This window comes from Polistes dominula, unplaced genomic scaffold, assembly GCF_049000335.1.
Source record: "Polistes dominula isolate Pdom_NZ unplaced genomic scaffold, Pdom_raw_medaka contig_24, whole genome shotgun sequence".
Lineage (NCBI taxonomy): Eukaryota > Metazoa > Arthropoda > Insecta > Hymenoptera > Vespidae > Polistes > Polistes dominula.
Genome location: NW_028301150.1, coordinates 7,850,116 through 7,870,157, shown reverse-complemented (window position 1 = coordinate 7,870,157; position 20,042 = coordinate 7,850,116). Strand labels below are relative to the sequence as shown.

Sequence of the window (20,042 nt, the reverse complement as noted above, 5' to 3'; positions counted from 1 at the left end):
TATCAAACTTTCAAAGGAAATGAAATTTAATCTCTTAAGTCAGTGAAAAAACTCAATCTAGAAATTAGATAACCTTACGTTGGAAGTTCTAAAAACGAAGAGCCACATATTTTCTCTCTCCGAATTAATAACAATGCAGTATAGCCAGATTTTGAAACGAAATCGAAGAATATTTTTCTTATTTTTGTATCGAGTTTTAATCTCTTACTTTATCTACTCATCTCTCACGTAAATACATATATTACTTATAATTGTTTAAAGTATGTAATTTTGCCTTCTTTTATATTTTAAATAGATCAGTATAGTTATTTCAGGGTTTTACTATTTATTTCGCGAATTAACGGATTTCACAAAGTATATACATTAATATATACATTATATATTACCAGGTAATTAATCGCATTTTTTCTAATTGAACTTTGTTAGAAGTTCAATTACCAGTGCAAATTATGCCGAGTTTTTCTCGAAAGAGTGGGGAGTTGATGTAGACCGAGCAAAAAGAGAATGAGAAGAAGAAGGGAGAAAGAGAGTAAGTAAGTGAGAAAGAGAGAGAGTAAGAGAGGGAAGGGTTGATGAGTGCAACCGGTGTCTTCCTCCCCACCTTTCGCTTCGGACAGACGGCAAAACGACCTCGCGACTTTCCGTTACCTAAATCGTTCTGTCAGTTTACTACGATATCTCGTTGAAGACTGACGTTTCTGTGACAAACATTTCGTGACAATAACTAAATAGTTAATATAACATTGGTGAAAAATTTTAAAATGATATAAAAAAAACAACGTATGTCTTGATCCATTCTTCAAACGTTGTTTTCTATTTGTGATTTTTAATTGTGTATTTGACGAATTATATTTAATTATTATTATTTGTTTTATTTCAATTTTATTTTTGTCATTTATTTCAGCCAAATCTCAACGAGGTATTATATTTAGTATCCTTTTGAAAATAATCACACTAATCGCGACTATTTATTTTTTTTTAGAAATCAAAAACGAAGAATGCACTGTGATTTACGGCACATCGGATTTTTCTTTAGATTTTCTCTCGGTTTTTTTAAATTAAGCGTTCCGTTTCCGTCCGAAGTAAACCATAATTCGTTTATCAAGTTTCTGGTACTCTCTCCTTCGCTCTGCCCCCAAAGAAAATTCTATTCATTATTCCTCTACAAATATAATATTTCGATTTGTCCTCTTTAATGTAACGTACATTTGTCAGAATCAAGCATTGACAAAATTTCTCCAATAAATTCTTTATAAAATTCAATGTAGCTTTATGGGAATACATGATTTATACAATGAGATCTTTTCATCATTAAAACAAGAAAATTTAAACAAATATAATTAAATTATAAAACTTGAAAAAGTACTTACTCAGATAACGTATCGTTTTATGATATCTTCTGAAGATCTTGAAAAATCGTCGAGTTTTCTTCGTAATACGCTGAGATGATCGAACACGAAAGAATCATTCGTTAAAATATATTAAATACATGAAGTAAATGTAAACTATATGAGAGAACAATCAAAGGATAACGTGAAAAAAAGGAGATGATAACGGAAAAAAATAGAAACGGAGAGAGAAAGAGAGAGGGAGGGAGAGAGAGAAAGACAAACGAAACTTGAGTAAAAGCTCAGAAACAGAAAGAGCAATGAAAAGAAAGTGAAAATGAAACGGGTAAGAAGAGCAGATAGTGGGAGAACGAGTTATTAAGAGTACGGGGAAGGTCGAGCATGATGGGGTGGTATCTAGTGACGTAATTAACTCAAAACGAAGACACGACGCAGCGCCACGGAAGGGAAACAATCAGCTGTTGACTCTCTTCGGAGATATTTGGCGCGCTAGCTCTTTTGCTTGTAAAGAAGAAAAAAAAAACACTTTTTTACATACAATAATTTTCTTATTATTATCAAAGAAAATTTTTAAAGAGATCTAATATAAAATTCATTGTAAAACTTTAAGCAATCTAATTTAAAAAGAAAAAAAAGAGAAAAATACATAATTCATAAAAAGAAAGAAATTGTAAAATATAAGTGTAATTTGAAGAATTGTCACTATACGGGATACACACGTCAAAAAAGAAAAAAGAAAAAAAAAATGAAAAATTGTGACATCATAATAAAAAATAATATTCCTTAATGTTTCTTTTCACGACTATTTGATAGACATCACGAGTCTAATGCAAAAATCAACTTAGCGCGAAAGTTCATTCTTTTGAAACTTGGTCTTCCCGAAAATAGATAAGGGAAAGAACGTTGGTGCCAGGACGAGGGCGTAGGAAGGACTGAGAGAGAATCTAGAAACGAATCCTGCCATCTCGAAGGACCGTCCAACGGGAACTGTACCGTCGAACGTCGCGACGCCAGCGTCTGCGTCCTATCTGCCTATGTACATATATGCAGATGTATATGTATATATATATATATATATGCATGTATATATGTACACATATTATATATATAGATATATGTATCTATGCGCTTACATATATACACAAGCTTGTTTAATATGTTATCCGTGTATGCGTGAATATCCTCCGCTAGATTCAATCCGTCTTCGGTTAGACAGTATATTTCGTCAAATACTTTCAATTCTTCCACGTCTCGTAGTTGCGCTATATTTCACTCCTTTATCATACACGCGCGAGTCTGTCGAAATTCAAAACGTACGTACGTTATATGAGTAATGTTGTAATTCTTAGCAAAGAAACACGTAGAAAAATATATTTCCGATCGATGCAACATAATTCGATAAAAGGAAAATAAAATATTAAATCAAATTTATTTGTCGATAATCTTTTAGATAATTTTCCAAACTTATTTACAATCCTTATAAACAAGTATACGTTGTTAAATGAAAAATAAATAGGTGTAATAAACGGATTATTTATTATATCTAAGATAGATAAAAAGACAAATATAAAGAAATACGTCGACTAAGGAAAATTTCGAATTTGTATTTTTCCGAGTTTCTCGTCAATACTTTTTCTGAGAAACGTGTCCTGCGCGCTGAAACTCACCCTTTTCCAACCCCCGCGTAGGACGCGACGCCCTCGAGGCAACTCCTGCCTTGAATGGCTGGCACGCAGGCGTCAACATGGCTGCGACACGTCGACTCCATCCGCCTAAACGAGTCTCTCCTTCGTTTAACTTCTATCAGTAATTAATAAAACGCCACCAAGTGCTCCTTGCTCGGATATGTCGCGTGAAAGTAAAAATTCGATTGAAGAAAACAGAATATATTTTTTGTGACATGTTAATATCGACACGAGAGGAAACGAGTGTATCTTTTAAAACAATGCGATTATCATCTGCGTAATTTACATCGCTGTGAAGTGTTTCTTATAAAATAAAATATTAGTTAATGAATAAAAAATAAGATCATCTTTGATATTTTGTTTATGTAGATTTCAAATAATTCTTTTTCAAAAAAAATATTTCTCGTAGAATTTCGTGAACTTTAATGACGTCTTTCGAATTTTATTTCCATGATCGAAACAGTTATTAACAAAAAATCTGAATTTGTTTAACATCCCAATAATACGTACCGTAATTATTATATATTGTCGAATCAACCGTTCCCAAATAGCACATTTCTTTCAAAATATTCGATATTCCTCTCTTCGAGTCTAAAACCACATTGAATATGATCATATGTTTATTTTAAATTATTTTCCTCTTATTATTGAAAACATTATACACAAAAAATGACATTCGTCAAATTAAGATAATTCACTGCTTATACTCTTTTAGGAAAAAGAAGGAGACCACAACATAAATAGAAAGTATTCCAAGTACGTCCTCTGAGAAAACCTTTAGATCTGTTTTTTATTCAGTTGGCCTGTATTATACGACTCATACCATTCCTTCTTTTACAATAGCGAAAAAGAAAGAGATAAAAGAGAAAATAAGAGAAAAAAGAGAAAGAGAGAGAGAGAGAGAAACAAAGAAGAAAGAGAGAGGAATAAAAAGCACAGAAAACGACACATCTTGAACGATAGTTCATTAAAGCAGAGGGACGACTCGACTTAACCCCTCGCCGATGAAACTGAGTCACGTCGTGCAGCCGGCTGGTCGTATATGCAAATCACTCGCGTGGGGTATTCCCTTTCTCTCCTTTTCCTTTTTCCCTTTCTCTTCGCTAACATTGAGTGGAAAGAAAAGAAAGAGACTTCGATAGTGGGGATGAACGAGGAAGCTCATTAGCTTTTTCTATCGTGATAGGGGTATTCCGTTGGTAAACGGCAGCCATCGTAACTTCCCTCACAGTTACCACTACTACTACTACTACAACTACTCTTTTTACGACCACAAGCATTGACCACCAAACTGGTCTTGAATTGTTTATGCGAGAGCACGCTTTATATTACGATAGGTGGGTTCATATCGGTGACCCAGAAACACGTCGTACTTTTATACGAATTATCGAGCACGACGATATATGCTAGGTCATGTTTTTTTTTATATTTATATAAACAATTTAAAAAAGAGCAAATTTCATTGCCTTTTTCCTGTATTATGTAAAAGTTGTTTTTATTGTAATATGTTTTAACGATAATAACAATTATGAAGAATAAATCATTCCTTTTATAAAGTAAAAAAGACACATTACGATTAATAAGAATGCGATAATTTAGGTTTTGCTCTGACTTCGTCGTTTCTCGAGTCAGTGATTCGTAATAACGTATGTAAGCGGTAACATGCGAGAGAAATCGTTCGATAAATCAAATCAGAGAGTCATTGTACACTCGCGGCCTTCTCAGGTATACCACAAGATTGTCAAAATTGCATCGAAGAAAGAGAGAGAGAGAGATAGAGAAAGGGAAAGAGAATGAGGGTAGATGAAAATGATTGAGAGGAAAAAGGAGCGAGTCGTGAGAATGAAAAGCGCGAGGAAGGATATTCAAATTTGGAACCCTCGTTAGTCCTCGAATTTCTCAATGTGCAATAATTTATCATCGGGCCCCGCTGAGGTGAATGATCGTACAATACCGGACTACCTGCATGCATAATTTATTCGGATTTTCAAGAAAGAAAGAAAGAAAGAAAGAAAGAAAGAAAGAAGGAAGGAAGGGCCCAAAAAGAAAAGGGTTGCTTCCGTAGGAACGTATATCGATTCTCTTATTTTTCCTTTTTTACCCTTCTAATACGTAAACGGAATAAAATGATAAAAAATTAATTTCATCGATATGCGTTTATTAAATCATGAGATGAACTTGCGGACAAAATCTCTAACAAGTTGCACTGTAATCGAAAGATTCAGTATTGAACAAGATGAAAGTATTTTTTCTAGCTATAATAATCCACAGCAAAAGGAATAAAAAGTTCAATGATACAGCCCTGGATCCTTTCGCACAGGATCCTACATGTCACTGACGTGTACCTGTGAGACCAGGAAGGAGCCCTCAACCCTTTCCCTTAGAGAAGGAGAGACCTCTTTTTATGTGTGCATCAGGAAAAAAACAAGAAAGAGAAAAAGAAAGAGAGAAAGAAAGATAGAAGAGGAAAAGGAAACTTCCCTCCCTCTCGGATGCTAGCAATCCTACCCCACTGGTTTCATCCTGCTTTTTCACGATGAAAAGGCCTCCAATGGGGGTCGATTCAATGGTATTCTAATTATATGCAAAGACGTACGACTACGATGTACCATCGGTCTCTTATGTAAGGAAGAAGGATATGCTTACGTAACGTACGATTCCTTTTCCGGTATAAGCACGTAATTCTCCTCTGAAAGCGAAATAGATCCGAGCTAATCGCAAAATGAAACTACCTAATACCGTCACTGCAGAACACTATTTTATTTTTTACCCTCAAGTCGTCACATTTTTATTTATATATAGTACAAACAGTGCGCTTGTTTATCGATCCCCTATTCAATTATAGACATTCTCGAAATTCAATTTACGTAGTCTTCTTTAATCGCTTGTATAACTTTCCCTTTCAGTTGCGATAAGATATATGTATGTATGAGACGAGAGACTATCGATGAACGTATGAATTATCGCCGGTGCCCAAATTGCTTGCCAAGCGCGGTGATGTAGAGCTCCAGGCCGAAGATTTATTTCTCGAATGGAATGGTAAGTTAGCAAAGCTCTAAGCCGCGTAGCGTCAAGCTCAAGTCTCACCTCGTTTCGTAGCAGAGCGTATCAGTGCGAGCAACGTACTTAAGACTCGATTCTTTCGGTAGACTTCATTGTGGTCCCACATTATTTTCTTCCTTCGACACCGCACAAGCCCAATTTCACGGGAACCTCCCTCTTACTGATCGTAAAGCAAACGAAAGGTTATATAATATATACAGAATATATAGAACGGAATAGTAACACTAAGAAAAATGTCCCCGATCGATCAATTACATTTGAATATTTCAACAACGGTATATAGATTTTGAAATGAAAATAACATTTAAAATGTTTTTACAAAGCGATATCTTATTGAAAAAGATAAAAATATTATCCGTATTTTCGTCATGAATAGAAGAAACATTAAGTGATACAATTTTTAGCAATAGTCTGTTCTTTGATATTACCCTTAAAGAATCCAGGAACGCCAGGAGGAAATATCGATATTCCATGGCTGTATCAGCCAAAATTTCAAGCATGGCCGAGCCGTTTGATGACAAACGCACCCTCGCACGCGGAGGGTGGAAGCTGAAATGCGCCCACCCCGCCTATTCAAGGGGGATGAATTCGACCAATTGATGGGTTTCGAGTTGGGCCTGGATCAATCAACGAACGGCGTCGTTCAAAGCCAATGGCCATTCCTACACCACTGACCTCGTTCGTTGCTTTTTCCTTTTTCAAAAGCAAATTGGATTTTTAATCCCATGCGTATGTCGACACAGGACGATACTCTGTCCAAATTTCGTTTCGTGTCTTTCGATACGCTTTAATCTTTGAAACATCCTACAAATATGCAAACTTATTCGAGTGGACAATAACAGTCGAAAGTTTTGCATGAAATTCTTTGTTATATTTTGACATAATAAATAGTACAATATAAACTTTTAATTTGTAATCATCAAAGAAATACAAATAAATAATTATTATTTTATACAAAATTATTGAAAAATCGTAATACCTTTTATGAGTTAGATTACGATGTCTTCGTTAGGGAAAAAAGAAAATTACAATTTGCGATCTAGCATCACACATACACACGATAACGTTTATTTAACCCCATTCCTACCGCAAGTTTGCTTTTGTATATCGAAAATCCAGTTAAACGAGCCGACGATCGATTCGATCGGACAGCCATAATATCGCGGAGATGCTTCTCAACTCGCAATACGTGTGGAAAGGCATCGTAACGCAACCCTATCTCCTCTAGCTCTCATTTTTCTCAGAGCCGCTTAAAATATCTACCTGACGTGTTCCCCCTTTCTTATCCTCTCTCATTCCCTCTTTCTCTCTTAAATGTTCAGAATAATATGTATAAGAGAAAAGAAACGCATAGCATAATACGATCCTGCCCTTATTCGTCCTTGCGAGGATAATGCGCAGGATAGGATACGTTTATCCTAACCGAAACCCTGTTTCCATTTTTTATACCGACCCATGCGTGAATTATTAGCATATGGTATTTGATATATTCGATAGTTTACCAAGATAATACCATAGTTTGCATTATATTGTACGTTAGAATGAGCTCGCTGGACCAACATTTTCCCTTTACATATTTTAATCCCATTTATGTTAGGGAATAACGAAAGACGGTCTACCTATGTTCGAGGAAAAACTAATTCAAAGAAATTAATTTACCATAGAGCTCTCAAGCGTGTTCAAGAAAATCAATTTGCAAGAAATTTGGCGAGATGCTACGAGGTAAATAAATTTCATCTATTAAAATTTACCTGACATCCGTGAGTATAACATTTGGAGCGTGTACACACGCGAAAAAATAATCTATGTACAACGTGGCGACCCGGCTGAAACCGAGTTTAAGCTGCGTCAGATTGTCCTTTCGCAAGCGTAGTAAGTCAACGTTGCTGTAATTTCAGAGGGCGCCGGCGCTATCGGAGAAATAAGCGTTTGGCGCCGCGTGCAGTTGATTGTGACGTATGATACTCGTACATTATATACCTCGCAGCTTCGTCTCGGTTTCAAGTTTCGACATTTTTCTCGGTACTTTATTATACGCTTGAGATATTTCGACTCTCCCGCCTTTATATATCGTTTTCGTCACAGTAAGAAGGAGTTTACGTTACGTTACTTACATATGTCAAAAAAATATCTTTAAATTTGCGCTTGCGCTTACGCGTGCGCAAGATTGGATTTTCAAAATCATCTTATACGTACAATTTTCATTAAAAATATGCTGTTATGTTTGCTCTGATCAAAATTAAAATAAGTAATCTAAACTCATTGGTAAGATATATCGAATAAAATAATAGAATTTATTGTTAAAAATTAACCCTTTACCCTTGAGCCCTGCTATTTGGATGCTACCACTCGAGCAGCGCTGCTGCGGCGCCCGGGAGGCGTTCACTCAAAGTGCAAAATTCGAATTTTCACCTTTTAGGCATTATGCACCACTATAATGGCTTTCGTGGATACCATCTTCCAGTACAACGTGCCACTATAGTGACTTTCGCAGATAACATCTTTTATAATATATTATACTTAATTTTATTATTAATTATTAAAGCAAATTGTCTAAGTTAAAGTATATGTGTATCATTTCTTTGAGAAAAATTACAATTTAATCATGAAAAACTTCATTAAAATGTACTCGCATAAAGAACAGCCATTTCTTCTCAACATTATTTGTCACACATCGTAGTTTTATCGTTTACACATAATTCTCGTTGAACCCTGCCGTACAGAGAAACAGCCCCTCGCAACATTCAGCCATACTTAAGAAATTAATAATGAAACAAATCACACGTGTTAGAAGTGAAACCTTCAAAAAACTAAGTTTCAAAAGAATGAGACGAATGCAGAGTATCAAGAGTAAGATAATTGTAGGATTTAATTATTATAATATTGTTACCATATATATCAAAGGGCACCGGTATGATCTTGGGATTGGAGTAGCTAACAAAAACTACCATTTTTCAAATTATATCAATTAAGATAGCATGCCGAATGTGATAGCCATGAATAGAAACAAATATATATATATATATACTAGGGGTGCCCCGGCCACGCGTTGCTCTGGCTAATAAATATATAGATAGATCTGAATCTACGCACATAACATTTGTCTTCTTTTTCTCTTTTTTCTTAATATCGAACCAACTGCGCATGAGCGGTAACATAAGATCACCACTTACTTCGCATCGTATAATTTTACATTGTCTGAATATAGGCACATAACATTTGTCTTTTTTTCTCTTTTTTCTTAATATCCTTTTAAAGGAAAAATAATTATGGTGGGTCACCCTTATCACTCAGGGGTATAAGAAATATACGAAAAACTATTCTCATACCTACCGAATATACACAAAAAATTTCATATAAATCGGTCAAGTCGTTTCGGAGAATAAGAATAACAAACACTGTGACAAGGGAATTTTATAGAGATAAGATATATATGTAGGATTGTGTTTAGTGTACAGGCGCGAGGTTAATGTACACCCAGTTTTATCCTACTGATAAAATATATTTAAAATAGATATTAGAAAAGATACAAGAAATGGCTTCACAATCTTCTGATAACAACCGATATACGCAACTGAACTTTTCAAATGAATGACGACGAACAACGACTGATGACGACTGGTGATTGGCGACTGGGGACTACTCATGACGACTCAATACTCGCTCATCTATATCTATCCGCACATCTCGAATTTTCCAAAACGTCCGGTCTGATGCAATAAACAAAGCATCGGTATCGTCGAGAACATTCCAGACTCACACATCTTACACAACTTACATAGACAAACCACACACCTTCTTTCTTTATTTCGACCGTCGGTTCGTTTGTACCTTATTCTTTTATCGCCTACACGCTTATCTCTGTTTATTCTTCTACCCTTATATCGCTCCTACATACATACAGGTTTAGTATCGAGATGATATGAGTCCACGCTTCATAGTATGCAGTCGCACACAAACACACACATATACAAAGCTTAGTAGTCAGGAGTGGGGACTACGAAGCAGAGACTGAGAATAGGAAAAACTGTATAGCTATATTCTGTCTCATTCTCTCGCAGGCTCAATCCTATATGTTTGTCTCTTTTTCTCTTCCTACTTAGTATAGTGGCCGTTTTATCGCCGCGTTTCATTTTTTCAAATCACCTCCATTCTAAAAAAATTTTCTCTTCAAAAATATCATACAAAAAGTATTTATAGAGTATAGTATTTAACAGATTCTTTTGTATTTTATATAAAAATGATCAGATTGGTGACATTATTTTTCATAGGAAAAAATAATTTTAAAATACTTGTAAAATGCTTTCCTAGTATAGCCAAAATCGTCTCGAGTTACTGGAACGAAAAAGGCCTTCAGGGCAAAGGGTTAAAATATAAATGATATTCCTCGTAAAAACTCGAAGAAAAAATCGAAACCTCATATTGTCAATATTAAATAGCTATAGTTCCTTTACATTGGTATGAATGTAAAAGGAAAAGTCAAGAGAAGGCGTGGAAGAAGTTAATAACGTCTCATAAAGTTTAATCAAGGCGGAGGGAAAAACTGAAGGGAAAAGTGGAGCGTACCTGAAGACCGAATTTTTTCCAAAGTAATTAAAATTTAATTCAGTACCCCTCTTTTTCTCTCTCTCCCTTAAAAGAAAAATAGACAAATATAAATCGTGATTTTCTTTTTTCTATCAGAATACTTTTTCTTCGCAGAGTTTTCATACGAATGTTTTCATTATGAAAGAGTAGGTTGTTATTTTTTGTTCCACGACACGCCAGATCGACCTGGTGGTGAGATCATAAAGGATACCTCTCACCATTATGAGAACACCGCAAGGTCGATAAAACAGATCAACCCCTAGAAACTTGATTGCATCGATGTAGTAGAATACTTTTCTGAAGGGTAACTTTTTTCGATTATGGCGATCCTAGCGGCGATTGTTCGTAACCTTAGATAAAACTTACCCTTCTGAAATCCACTTTTCCTGACTGCAAGTATTCTTTTTTGAACAAGAGATTCTATAGTTGCTAGAAAAATATAATTATATATAATTATTTTTTATAATATTTGTAAAGATATATCCAAAACTAAAATGTATTTATCATTAGGTACATTATAAATTAGTTTAAAAAACTAATCTGATTTAAACTTTTCTTAAAACTAGCTTCTAATGTGGAGTAAACAAGAAAACACAAATAAAATATCTTATTGTTGTAATGATTTTAAAGAAGATAAAGATTCTTATGGTGAAACGAAAATAGGCGTTGAATTTTCATTAGCGCCTGAAGTCAGGCAACGAAATATACTCGAGCGAAAGTCGGGCTCATAGAACTGGAGAAGGGTTGACAGCTCCTGGATTTACATAATGCTTACGCCATAACGTAGGTATCCCGGCATACAACATGACTGCATTGACATAACTGATACGTCTTCTACATCAATGGCATAATTATAATTACAAATTCAAAGTTTTCAATATAATCAACAGTCAAATGTAAAAATGAGTTCAAAATATTTCACAAAATACTATATTCTAATATTGTCCATTAATATGATAGTACAAATATGGTTCAAAGAAAAGAAGATGTCTTTCCTTCCTATCTTCGTATCATTTCCACAAGAAAATTTTTTATTGTAGCTACTCGTTGTAATGGTGAACAGGCGGGATAACGAGACATCTCCATCCGCGATTGCGGAGTAGGATTGGGATATCGTGATCAACGGTAAGAGCTGACTGGGATTTATAATTGATGAGAGCTATAGAACGACGCCAAGGTGTCGTTATCTGCGCTGACAAGATAATACTCGCGAAAGCAAAGAGCCCTCTTCGGTCCTCTTTCTCCATCCTACTACTTCTCTCTCTCTCTCTTTTCTCTCTCTCTCTTTCTCTTTCTCTTCCTCTTCCTCTTGCTGCTTTTCTCTTCTCGATAGCACTCCTATTTCCATGAACTCGAGGATTCTCTCTTTATTTCTTTTACACCCGACAGCTCTTCAAGAAAAAATCGACTTAACACTGTATCATAGATCGATACATATTTGTATGTTCTTACAAACATATATATATATATATATATATTTGTTGTTGTTGTTATTTTTTAAATGAAAGGTTTACACATATTCGGAAAGTTCGACTTCTCTAGTAGTTTAAATAAATGTGAGAAGGTGTTAATAGAAAGGTAACTCAAACCCACAAAAAGGAAAAGTAAAAAACGCAAATATTCCAAAGATAATAAAAATAAATAAATATAAAAAAAATCCTAAAGAAGAAAATACAGAATCATTGTTTTCCTTTAAAATGCTGCTCTTATTATGATATGATAGGAAATTAAAAAAAAAAGAAAGAAAAGGAAGAAAACCGAGTTGGTCGTAAAAGGAAACGCAAGTACACAGGTATGACGCAACGAACAATTAAGTTAATGTTTTGAAACCATTAGCTCATCGTCGTTGAAGCGACGCTTCGTAAACAATGTTGAGTCGTCTTGATACCATCCCTGTCCGGCAACGTCCAGCTTGGTGAGACACGAAATCGATAGGGTAACTAATCGATCTTCCTCTTCCTTTCTCGTTATTCTCTGAATTTCGAATCTACGATGGGGCAGTTCCACGTGGGTGCTGCTTTTCGGTATACGAGAATGGTCGTAGTACGCGTTACTCTGTATGCAGTACCGCATACAAGCACAGTCCAGGCATACTTGTACATTATCGAGATCACCTGCTGTTCACTCCACATGTCGCCCGCAGGCGAAATCGCGCAACCGACACCGGGCTTCCTCTTAACCAATCGCCTCTTCGAACATACCTTTTTTTTCTACCTTCATCGAGATTCTTTTTTTTCGACAATGATTACACGATTCTCAAGCTCGATCGTTATCAAGATATATACATTCCGAATCATCGATACTCTCTGTATTCTTCTTCACTCTTATTAATCAAATTGGAAAATTCCATGTTTCTTTGATGAATATCATTGGTAATTGTGGCCATAAGTTTAATTGATATTATTTATCTACGACCTAAGAACCGAACGATCTTCTTACGCTTCGTAAAGTCCGTTCTGGACATTTACACCATCATAGTTTTAGACATATTAGCAAAGAACGCAAAGTAAGGGTGACCGGTCCTTTAGGAAGACGATCTTCCAGATGGACTGCTCTCAAGCTAATCCAGAAACCGTGAGGCCATTCTTCTAAATTCCGGAATATTGAACCCGATTCATGGTTCGGCTCACGTCAGAATAGTCTCCCTCTATCCATGATGCTTTCCTTTATATTTCAATGAACGGTCACCTTGTCGCGTCATCGTCTAACCACATCATTGACTCCTTTGACCATTCGCTCAAGTTAAATACTGGTAGAAAGCTTAAAATATTCTTTTATTCGGTAAATGCGTTTGTATCTTCCGTATGCCGAAAATAATATCTTTCATGGTATACATATTTTTGTTTGAAAATTTGTCTTAAGATTTACATGAACAATTTCATTTACAAGAATACGAAATGTGGCGTCAATTGATTGTTTTCAAGGTAATATGATATGTATCACGATATTTGCTTTTACTAGCTGAATGACGGATCGTAAATTAATGTTGTGTACATAAAAAGCGAGAGAAAAAAAAGTTGAAGGGCCATGGCATGGTTATAGTTACTCGCAAGGGACAATTAGAGTGGTCCACGAAGGAACGGGATATCCCGTCGTGGCTCTCAGTTAATGTACTTAGGCGACTCCGATTACATTACCCCACCATTACCGAGAACGAGAAGGGCTGAAACTTCAAGGCCGAGGCGCCACGTGTTTCGTGGTTAACTGAAAAGCTTCTCGTAACGCTTAGTTAAAAGCTATATGTATATACTAAGTTTACTCTGCGATTTCAAATTTGATATCCATAACATTTATTTCTACCACTTCCATGATGTTATAATCGTTCAGAGAATATACAGTTTAAAACATTTTCATATTATTTATGAGTAAAATATTTTTGTTCTTGATGAAAACGCATTGATTATTGAATAGTAACTTTTTAAAGAGAATCATAAGCTTGAAGTTCTTTTACATTGATAATAAAAACAAATAAGAAGAAAATAAAAATAATCGTTATTTTTCCCCTTTCTTAACCTTCGTCGAATGTACGTACCCTCCACCCATCGCATCATCAAATATCGATGCCACGTGAATTTTCTGGAACACCGGCAGGAAGCTATGGTGCCACCCTCCGATTACAATTCCAGATAGCAACGGGACTATTACGCCGTATCTTGAAGAAGAAAAGGTGACTGAGAAATATGAAAAAAACTCCGAGATACTAACGATTTTGTCCTGCGAGTACGCAACGTACCTACATATATAAAACTTCATTAAAATATTACCAACAGAAAAATTACATAAAATGTAATTCATAACATTTTTTATGAGTATTCTTTCTTTGTCTATTTTCGATATCAAAATTCTTTCAAAAATTATAGAAGACTAAACGTGCGAATTTTTTCGGACTCGTTTAATTGAACCAATCGACCGCGTATTATCCGTATTAAGCTTTTCGCTCGGTTTCTCTTCTCGAACTGATTCTGCTAGCGTAATTTTGCGACTGTCGGATAATTCGATTCACTGGAGATTTTAGTGGAATAAAGGGGATAAAAAGACGAAGAAAACCTGTAGTTCAGGCCAACGGAGACTATTAATGTACCCTTACCAACGTCTACTCGATATCGGCTGCGACTCTTCAAGATGTCTTACCAACTACAAAATACCAAAACTTTTAACAGTATATTGAATATAAAAAGAAAATTATATTAGATAACAAAGAAAGTTCATAACATTTTAATCAATAGAGATAAATAATATACAAATTTAGATAAATACAAGATAAACTTTCTTTACTTAGATTTTACATAATATGTAATATATTCTTTATTAATAGAGCAATAAACATTTATGAATATTATTATAAATCGAAGAAAAAAATAAATGAAATAAACGAAAGAAGAAACATAATAGTTCTTATTGTTCTTGTTTCAACAAATCTCCGAACCTTTGGCAAACGCGATCTTTCAATATACTTGTTGGTCTGGTAGTAAACATTGTCGAAGATAAAACAGTAAACAGGTCATTTGATCCATTGAAACCAATTGGGATATAGAACTGCTTTTCAAGAAAAATCTTGTACTCTCTCTTTCTCTTTCTCTTTCTCTTTCTCTTGAGTATTGAGTGGAAGGAAGAGAATAGGAGAGAACGCTTCCATGGTCCTTTGGGATTGTCCGTCACTAAATAACCCGAAGGCATTCCGATCCTTGTGGTCGCGGGAGCGTGTTGATGAGTCGGGGAGATGGTCTCGGTTAATCACGCAATTTTCATCAGTTTCTATCAACCGCAACCCTCGTAGCCCCCTCAAAACTAAGAGGTGGTTTGCCTCTCGACGAGAGAAGGTGACTGGTCGATTAAAGAAGGAAGCAATGGTGCAGAATAGAGGTGGGCAATTGCTCGTAACTCGCTAAACCAGCTCCTTCCGTTACCCCACCCCCTCCCTAACCCCTCGATACACGTCGACCAGCAAAAGCCTGTTAAACTCACCAACGAAAACTCCTTCGCTAAATCTGACCGACCCTTCGTAACGACGACCATCTTCCTTCCTTCCTTCCTTCCTTCCTTCCTTCATTCCTTCCTTCTTCCCACCCTTTCTTACTTGATAAAAGGGTTAATTTCTGTCCTCCTACAAGAGCGTGGGTGAATATACTAGGGAGAAATTAACTTGTTAAAATAGGAAGCATTTGGAAACGATTAATAGCCCATTTTTAAAAACTTTTTCTACCAAATACGCGATTTATTGCTGGTATCGTTTTTATTTTAAAAACAACATCTTTAATATACTATTTAAATTGATAAGCTTCTTATTAACCGTGCCAAGTTGTCGTTACTTAACAGGACTTGTTGTTACAAGCAGTTTTTGATTTTAATAGGAATATAGAATAACGAACAACTCGTTCTCGACGTTATTGGTACATTAATTAAAATACATTATATGAAATTAGTAAGCACAAATCATTGTATAATTGTTTTATATATATCTTTAGTTCCTACAGAAAGGAAAAAAGAAAGAAAGAGAGAAAGAGAGAGACTATTCTATTGCGTACTTCGGAATGAATTTGTTTTTCAGAAATTCGGTCGCGGAAAAAAGCGAAAAGGAAGGTATAAAAAGGAACGACGAAAATATTGCTTGAAATCGGGGCGCGAGAGAGTGTCGAGATCGTGGAATGATGAAAAGAGAGCGAGGTTAGAAAAGAGGATGAAGAGATGACGCGAGGAAGGAAGAGAAGAAGAGAAAAAAAAACAGAAAGAAAGAGAGAGAGAGAAAGAGAGAGCGAGAAAGGGAGGAAGAGAGAAGAGAGTTTGGTCGGAGGGTAGTTGAGTACTCAGAAACTCGCGGAGACCCTCTAACGAGCTCTTTTCTTACCTTCCTATTTATTTCTGTTCCTTATTTAACCGACCCCCCCCCACCAGCTATGCTTCATCCTCCTCGGGCTCTCGTTTTTCTCGTCTCCGATGGAAGACCGAAACTTCTCTTTCTTCATCGTAGGAGTAGAAACCCACCCTCTAGGCATCACTGAACGAGGACCAACCTTGAGGACCGCCCGAATAAAAGTGCCGGCGGAGAAGGTTGAGCGAAAAAGATGAAAAGAGGAAGAAGGAAGAGAGTAATATGTTGGCGCATAATAAAAGCTCCTACACTACTAAATTTTTTTAAATCATATTCTACGATTCGCACTTGTTGGTCGCCATTTTGAAGTTATAGATAATAACGTCTAGATATTACATATATAAGACTTAGATTATAATTTATGTGCTTATAAAGTCGCGCGTCTCTCATATATATTCTCTCGTAAGAAGAATAAGTTTCTCGTATAACTTTTGCGTTCCTATCATTATTTGTACAGGCAGGAAAAAACGTTTTGATATTTTACGCAGTCGACGCTGTACCGTGCGATTTCCTTCTATTTTTCCTCCGATATTCGTCGGAAAATTGATTTGAACAGACATTTTTCTCTTTCTATCACTCCGTCACTCCTCTTTCCTCAGTCTGTCTCTAATCCTCGTAGGAACCGCGGCAGCTTGTTATTAATGAATCTCCATGCGACTGTAGCTCGACGTAGGTAAAATAAAAAATGGCGCTCCCACGACTTTACCACCCCCGTGTCGCCAAGCGAGAGACAGGAGAGGTATAGGGAAGGCCAAAGTGGAAGGAATGACGGGGGTGAAACTGCACGAATAAAAATGCCCTGTTCCCTGTGGCAAGGAGGCGGCGGCAACGGCGGAAAAGAGGGGTGGACTAAAGGGGAGGGTTTGTGTGCTCCAACGACTTGTGATCTGATCAATAAGTCGGTATAGGGGATTATTTTACGACAAACCGTAGTACGTGTTTTCTCACACAAATTTAAACCTTTCTTTGTAAAAATATCGAAGACTCTATAATGATTGCAATTCGTTTTAACGTTTCTTTCTTTTTCTATTGTACGTTTTTCTACTTTCTTTTTTTTTATGCATTCATTTCCATGATATCGTTCACTTTTTCTGCTAAGATAATAGTTTTCCTCGAGCATTGGCATTGCCTATCATATATTTTACCTATATTGATTTTTTTCTAAATTAAATTCAATATATTAGAAAATATATTATGAGATATATAAACAAATTTTAAATTAAATATTTATAGAATCCAAGTACATCGTTGGCGTAGACCTTCAATTTTTCACAATTGAGGGAAAAAATTTTGATTGGAATTGACGAAGGGTGGAAGTTCTTTTTCAAATACATACCTCAAATTGTGAGACTTCTTAAATCTCTCACAAGGGGACGGTCAGATCGACCCCCTCTGATTTTTTTCAAATTTTGCACACTTATAGTAATGTAGTAATCCGTCGTGATTTTAAACATGGCTTATATATTCAGCTGTTTGCGAAAAAACGGTTATAAACATATCACATAGATTCTTATTTCGTTAGCTGTAGTAGTGTAGTAATTTATTGTTAGCGGCGCTCTCTGTGTCCCTGATGTCGCCAGTATCTATACCATATCTCAAGTGAATAAAGTGAATCAAGTGAAATCTATACCATATCTCAGTGAAATAAACTTAATAAATTTTCTTTTCTTTCTTTTTTTCTAGAGCATTTTATATTAATTTTATAAGGAATATATTTAAAAAAATGGTTCATTTGTATTATAGGGCGAGTGAATTTTTTTTTGCTAACATTATTAATTTTAATAAGAAATCAACATTATTATGCAAGTACTAGAATATAATAATTTTAATAATTATAAATTAAATAATATTTATATATTATATATATATGAATAACAAAAATTAATTTTTTAGCGTGCCTGAAACGATTAATTTTTCGGAATAATATCCGTCGTACTTGGCAATCTGGGTTTATTTGGACGCGTTTGTGGTATAGTCTGTACCATCCCTTAACAATCGGTTAGACAAGAGAAACTAGGAGTATGAACTTGTGGGTGTTAGTATTACTACCAGTAGTCTCAATGGAAGTAAGCTCTTCTTTCCGCTTTACAGGAATTGAATTTTAAAACTACTATGCTTACTCCGTAGAACAATAATATTTTTGAAGCATTATACTTCCTGTTATTTTTATTTACTATGAATTTTGTATAATATGAGTTCATTATTTTTGAGAATGAGTTTCATTTATTTTCTCATATATAATTTAGAGAATATCTAAGTGTTGTTATCCCGACTCTTCACTCTTCAAACCGTTGTTAAGCACGCCTGTTACTATCCTCGCCTGTTATTAATAATTAATAATATTGAATAATAACGTGTTTGTTTTTCAACGATTTTTGGAGAGAAAATTTCGTTAGAATCATTGTGATTCAAAACTTGATGAAACGAAAAAATACGACCAAATTGTTTCCGATCTATGTCGAAACATCTAAAGGAATTAATTGCAATGGAAAATAATTGGTTGTGTTGACAAGTGATAAACATATCTCAAATTCACAGAAAGGTTCACATATATCTATGTTTCAAACCAAGGATAAATTATATTTACTTAGTTTACGACAGGATATCTTTCCATCGACAAACATTCTATGATTTTTGTGTCTATCTATGGCTATCGCATTCTGCATTCCATCTTGATTGCTAGAATTTTGAAAATGGTAGTTTTTGTCAGGTATCCCCACTCCAAGATCATACCGGTTTCCTTTTGTATATATGGTAACAGTATTATAATAAATAAATAAACCCTACAATTAGCTTACTTCTGATACTGTGCATTCGTCTCATTCTCTCGAAGCTTGGTTTTTTGAAGGTTTCACTTCTACCATGTGTGATCTGCACACATGATATTTTTATATTAGATACCCATATATATATTTACGACAAAGGATTTAACAAAAATAAAAACAATTATGATCGACATATCAAATACAAGAAATCACATTGAATAACGATGGAGTAGAATGATAAAGAAAATACAGAGAAAAGATGAAGACTGGATAAGACGAGAATGATGAATCGGCCGGAACGAAGAAGAGACTTAAAAAAGCGCGACATAGAGATAATTTAACAAGAGAAAATGTCGCATTGTGCTTTGCGCGGAGGCATTATTATTTCGAGGCCGGCATTATCCAGCACGGTGGAATTGGCGAGAGGGAAAACTGATACAAAAGAGAATGAAACAGAAAATAGCTGAATAAAAAAGAGAGACAGAGAGAAACAGAAAAAGAGAGACAGAGAGAGACAAAAAAGAGAGACAGAGAGAGACAGAAAAAGAGAGAGAGAGAGAGTGAGAGTGAGCAAGAGAGTCGGAGAAGGTAAAAGGAAAAAAAAAAAGAAAAAGAGGATGAGTCTTTGTGCCATCTACTACAATGATCGAGAAAGAATAGTCCACCGCCTGGTGATTCGTCTTCCTCGTTGATCATTCCTCCTTGACTGCGAGGGTATCTCCGT

At 35.4% G+C, this 20,042-nt stretch overlaps 2 protein-coding genes across 19 annotated transcripts in view; one reads left to right on the top strand and one right to left on the bottom strand.

Annotated features, from left to right (window-relative positions):
- The window catches only part of LOC149030857 (uncharacterized), a 124,068-nt gene extending 107,000 nt beyond the window's left edge, over positions 1 to 17,068 (bottom strand). For 3 of the 7 annotated variants that reach the window (XR_016178274.1, XR_016178277.1, XR_016178279.1), the window contains exons 1-2: positions 14,418 to 14,432; positions 1,371 to 14,336 (exon numbers count right to left, since the gene is read on the bottom strand). The gene's annotated coding sequence lies outside the window, so the exon portion shown is untranslated. Of the gene's footprint in view, positions 1 to 1,370; positions 14,337 to 14,417; positions 14,433 to 17,053 lie in introns of those variants that run through there. The other 4 variants (XR_016178278.1, XR_016178280.1, XR_016178276.1 and 1 more) reach the window with 4 other exon arrangements.
- MESR6 (misexpression suppressor of ras 6) overlaps positions 1 to 20,042 on the top strand; it is a 436,905-nt gene that overhangs the window by 399,044 nt on the left and 17,819 nt on the right. The window lies entirely within an intron of this gene.